Source organism: Trachemys scripta, chromosome 14, assembly GCF_013100865.1.
Source record: "Trachemys scripta elegans isolate TJP31775 chromosome 14, CAS_Tse_1.0, whole genome shotgun sequence".
NCBI classification, from domain to species: Eukaryota; Metazoa; Chordata; order Testudines; family Emydidae; genus Trachemys; species Trachemys scripta.
In genome coordinates, this window is record NC_048311.1 from 21,815,329 (window position 1) to 21,821,313 (window position 5,985).

Here is a 5,985-nt window from a genome sequence, read left to right on the forward strand (position 1 = left end):
ATAATGCTTTGGCCGGGGGGGGCTGATGGACCAAAGTTCACACCAGGCTGATGATTCCTGGGGGCGCCTGTGGAAGTTTATGATCTTCTTAAAACCGCCCTCCAAGTTTATTTAATTCTCCCAGGGTGCAAACATCCCCTGACCCAGGCTGGAGCCCTGAGAGCCTAGAACTGGCCAGTGACGGTGCCAGGTGCGACCCAGACCAAGTGTCCTGTGCTGCAGCCATTTGCTGCTCAGGGCCAGGGACAGAGCCATCCGGAGCCCCGCGGGCCCTCACGGCCCTTTGCTTTGCCTTCCCTTAGGTATGGGGTGAGCGCTCAATACGCCTGCGTCGTCAGCCTGAAAAGAACCTATTGCCAGAATGCAGCTGGTCTGGAAGAGGAGCTGCAGAAAATGAACAATGCCATTAACCAAACGGGCCTGTACGACCCGGCTGACAGGCACATCGTGGCTGCCACGATGAACTGCCTGGACTGTGGGATGGGGGAGCACGCCGAGTGGCACCTGCTCCACAGGGACCAGAACCAGAAGAGCCCAGTGAAGAAGCTCTTGGACCAGACCTACAAGAATAGCAGCTGCCTGATCTTCTTCCCCCTCAACTCACCCTGAGTGGGGATGTGCCTGCAGGAGAACGGGACCTCCAACATCCTAAAAATGGTGAGCGACACCTTCCGCCCCATCGACAACAACTACAAGGCCTTGGTCTTCCAGCAGATCTACGGGCAGGACCAGGACCTGGATCCCAAAAGTCTGCTGGAGGCCTGGCACCAGCTGCCCAATGTGCCCCTGCTGCGCTGTGACAACAACGGCTGCTGGGACTGCAGCAGGAACAACCCCAACATCAACATTAAAGCCTGCCTAGATGGGATGTGAGCCATGGGCAGCCGCTGCACCCACCTGGCAGGGAGCACAGGGGAGAGCAGAAGATACAGGGCAGAGCAGGGGGCACTGTTGGAGGGATGGGCGGTGGGGGGGAGGGCAGGGGACACCATTGGAGGGCTGAGGGGATGGCGGGAAAGGGGGCACCGTTGGAGGGATGGGGGAGATGGGGGGCGGGGGCACCGTCAGGGGGATGGCAGAGCAGGGGGCAATGAGAAGGGATGGACATGTTAAAGGGACTTTTGGGTTGCTGGATTTAAGACCCTGAGGGGAAAAGGACACTTACATGGGGGTCAGTCTTTTGCTCATGGTTTGTATTTATGAGCCCTAGTCGTGATGTTTTCCCTAATTAATTTTTAGCCTTAACAGTTAGTCCTGCCTGCTGGATGCACTCGAACACTTTTTCCAGGTGCTCCAGGTGCTCTGCCCATGAATCAGAAAAAATGGCCACATCATCGAGGTAGGCAACTGCAGATTCTCCCAATCCCGCTAGGAGACCATCTACAAGTCTTTGGAAGGTGGCGGGTGCATTTCGCAACCCGAAAGGGAGTACATTGAATTCATACACCCCTGCCTGGGTGACGAAGGCTGACCTTTCCTTAGCAGGTTCATCTAGTGGTACTTGCCAGTACCCCTTGGTTAGGTCTAAAGTAGAGATGAATTGGGCATGTCCCAATTTCTCCAATAGCTCATCTGTGCGTGGCATTGGATAGTTGTTAGGACGAGTTACAGCATTTAGCTTACGGTAGTCCACGCAAAAGCGTATTTCCCCATCTGGTTTGGGAACTAGAACCACTGGAGATGCCCATGCACTATTAGAGGGGTGGATTATACCCATCTGTAGCATGTCCTGGATCTCCCTTTGTATAGCAGTTTTGGCATGAGGTGACTCCCGGTAGGGTGGAGTTCTAATTGGGTGAGCATTACCTGTGTCAATGGAGTGGTATGCCCGTTCGGTCCATCCTGGAGTGGCTGAGAAAATTGGTGCAAAGCTTGTGCACAGCTCCTTGATCTGCTGTCGCTGCAGACGTCCAAGGGTCGTGGAGAGGTTCACCTCTTCTATGCCACCATCCTTTTTTCCTTCGTAGTAGACACCTTCAGGACACTTCGCGTCATCTGTTTCCTGGGCTGTAAACTGGCAAACGTTTAATTCTCTGGAATAAAAGGGCTTAAGAGAATTAACATGCTATACCTTAGGCTTTATGTTGGAGGTGGGGGAGGCTATGAGATAGTTAACAGCTCCTAGGCGCTCCTGGACCGTGAATGGTCCTTCCCATGACGCTTCCATTTTATGGGCCTGGAGCGCCTTTAAGACCATGACTTGGTCTCCTACTTTGAAGGACCGTTCTCTGGAATGTTTATCAAACCAGGCCTTTTGCTCTTCCTGAGCATCCTTTAGGTTTTCTTTAGCAAGGGCTAAAGAGTGTCGGAGGGTGCTTTGTAGGTTGCTTACAAAGTCTAGAATGTTAGTTCCTGGAGAAGGCGTAAACCCCTCCCATTGCTGCTTCACCAACTGTAATGGCCCCTTAACCTCGCGGCCATACACAAGTTCAAATGGTGAAAATCCTAAACTGGGATGTGGTACAGCCCTGTAGGCAAAAAGCAACTGCTGCAACACTAGATCCCAATCATTGGAGTGTTCATTTACGAATTTACGTATCATGGCCCCAAAGTTCCATTAAACCTCTCCACCAGGCCATTGGTTTCATGGTGGTAAGGGGTGGCAACCAAGTGATTCACCCCATGAGCTTCCCACAGATTTTCCATGGTCCCTGCCAGGAAATTAGTTCCCGAATCTGTAAGGATGTCGGAGGGCCAACCTAAGGCCCTGGCAAAAATGTCTGTTAATGCCTGGCACACACTTTTAGCCCTGGTGTTGCTTAAGGGTACTGCTTCCGGCCATCGGGTAGCAAAATCCATGAAAGTTAGTACGTACTGCTTTCCTCTGGGTGTCTTCTTTGGGAAAGGACCCAGAATATCCACACTACGCGCTGAAATGGGACCTCAATTATGGGTAGTGGCTGGAGAGGGGCTTTAACCTGGTCTTGGGGCTTTCCCACTCGTTGGCACACCTCACAAGACCGGACATAATTAGCAACGTCCTTGCCCATTCCCTCCCAGTGGAAGGACTTCCCCAACCGGTCTTTGGTTCTGTTTACCCCAGAATGGCCACTGGGATGATCATGGGCTAAGCTCAAGAGCTTTACCCGATACTTAGTGGGAGCTACCAACTGTCTTTGAGGATGCCAGTCTTCCTGGTGCTCACCAGAAAGAGTCTCCTTGTATAAAAGTCCTTGTTCTACAACAAACCGGGATTGGTTAGAAGAGCTGAGAGGCGGTGGGGTGCTCCGCGCCGCCACCCAAGCTTTCTGAAGGCTGTCATCTGCTTCCTGCTCGGCCTGGAACTGTTCTCTTGATGCTGGAGACATCAGTTCCTCCTTGGACTGTGGACTGGGGCTTGGTCCCTCTGGAAGCGATGCAGGTGCTGGGACTGTTTCCAGGGGTATTCTATTTGCTACCCAAGATCCATAAACCTGGATATCCTGGACGCCCCATCATCTCAGGCATTGGCACCCTAACATCAGGCTTGTCTGGTTATGTAGACTCTCTCCTCAGACCCTACGCTACCAGCACTCCCAGCTATCTTCGAGACACCACTGACTTCCTGAGGAAACTACAATCCATCGGTGATCTTCCAGAAAACACCATCCTGGCCACTATGGATGTAGAAGCCCTCTACACCAATATTCCACACAAAGATGGACTACAAGCTATCAGGAACAGTATCCCTGATAATGTCACAGCTAACCTGGTGGCTGAACTTTGTGATTTTGTCCTCACCCACAACTATTTCACATTTGGGGACAATATATACCTTCAAGTCAGCAGCACTGCTATGGGTACCCGCATGGCCCCACAATATGTCAACATTTTTATGGCTGACTTAGAACAACGCTTCCTTACTTCTCGTCCCCTAACGCCCCTACTCTACTTGCGCTACATTGATGACATCTTCATCATCGGGACCCATGGAAAAGATGCCCTTGAGGAATTTCACCATGATTTCAATAATTTCCATCCCACCATCAACCTCAGCCTAGATCAATCCACACAAGCGGTCCATTTCCTGGACACTACTGTGCTAATAAGCGATGGTCACATAAATACCACCCTATACCGGAAACCTACTGACTGCTACACTTACCTACATGCCTCCAGCTTCCATCCAGGACACACCACACGATCCATTGTCTACAGCCAAGCTCTAAGATATAACTGCATTTGCTCCAATCCCTCGGATAGAGACAAGCACCTACAAGATCTCTATCAAGCATTCTTAAAACTACAATACCCACCTGCTGAAGTGAAAAAAACAGATTGACAGAGCCAGACGAGTACCCAGAAGTCACCTCCTACAAGACAGGCCCAACAAAGAAAATAACAGAACACCTCTAGCTGTCACCTTCAGCCCCCAACTAAAACCTCTCCAGCGCATCATCAGAGATCTACAACCTATCCTGAAAGATGATCCTTTACTCTCACAGATCTTGGGAGACAGACCTGTCCTCGCTTACAGACAACCCCCCAACCTAAAGCAAATACTCACCAGCAACCACACATCACTGAACAAAACCACTAACCCAGGAACCTATCCTTGTAACAAACCCCGATGCCAACTCTGTCCACATATCTATTCAAGTGACATCATCATAGGACCTAATCACATCAGCCATACCATCAGGGGCTCGTTCACCTGCACATCTACCAATGTGATATATGCCATCATGTGCCAGCAATGCCCCTCTGCCATGTACATTGGCCAAACCGGACAGTCTCTACGCAAAAGAATTAATGGACACAAATCTGACATCAGGAATCAAAATACTCAAAAACCAGTGGGAGAACACTTTAACCTGTCTGGTCATTCAGTGACAGACCTGCGGGTGGCTATATTACAACAGAAAAACTTCAAAAACAGACTCCAAGGAGAGACTGCTGAGCTGGAATTGATATGCAAACTAGACACAATCAACTCCGGTTTGAATAAGGACTGGGAATGGCTGAGCCATTACAAACATTGATTCTATCTCCCCTTGTAAGTATTCTCACACTTCTTAACTGTGTGTACTGGGCTAGCTTGATTATCACTTCAAAAGTTTTTTTTCTCTTAATTAATTGGCCTCTCAGAGTTGGTAAGACAACTCCCACCTGTTTATGCTCTCTGTATGTGTGTATATATATCTCCTCAATATATGTTCCATTCTATATGCATCCGAAGAAGTGGGCTGTAGTCCACGAAAGCTTATGCTCTAATAAATTTGTTAGTCTCTAAGGTGCCACAAGTACTCCTGTTCTTCTTTTTGCGGATACAGACTAACACGGCTGCTACTCTGAAACCTAAAAAATAAAAGGAATCATTACCCCTTCCCCCCCCCCCCCCGAGCACCTGCCTTCCAGATTTGAACACCTCAAAATTCAGGCGTGCTCAAGCTCAGTTTGGGCAGCTGTTACTTCATTTCTCCCAAATCAAATATACTGATCCACTGTAACTTGCTGTAGAAAAAGTAGGATAAAATTGAGCAAGAAATGCTTCCCAGTGGTTATTAGGACTGGAATTGCTATTTTCAACAGCCATTGCTGTTTGTTTGTTTGTTTGTTTGTTTGTTTGTTTAAAAGGAAGACAGTGATATTGCATTGGCAAATTCCCCATAGAAAGAAAGAGTGGAACAAAAGAATAATAAAGGCACCTCAACTTTTCCTCATTTATGTAGGACAGTCTTATAATATGCATCCAGATATCCTCCAATCACACAAGCTGAAAATTGTTCCACTTTACTGCAGTTCTTTAATCATATGGGAACCAATCCTGTCTGTGTTCTGTGCACATCCAAAATTCCTGCGGAATGACCTGCCCTGGGAGCGAGTTACCAGTCACCCAGGGCTGTGGCGGAAGGAGGGTGTAGGTGGGGGGGGGGGAGCCCAGGGCTGGGGCAGCAGGAGGTGTGTGTGTGGGGCAATGGTGGGGGCAGTAGGGGGGAACCCAGAGCTGGGGCAGCAGGGTGTGTGGGTGGGAGGGTGAGAGCCCAGGGCTGGGGTGGCAGGGGG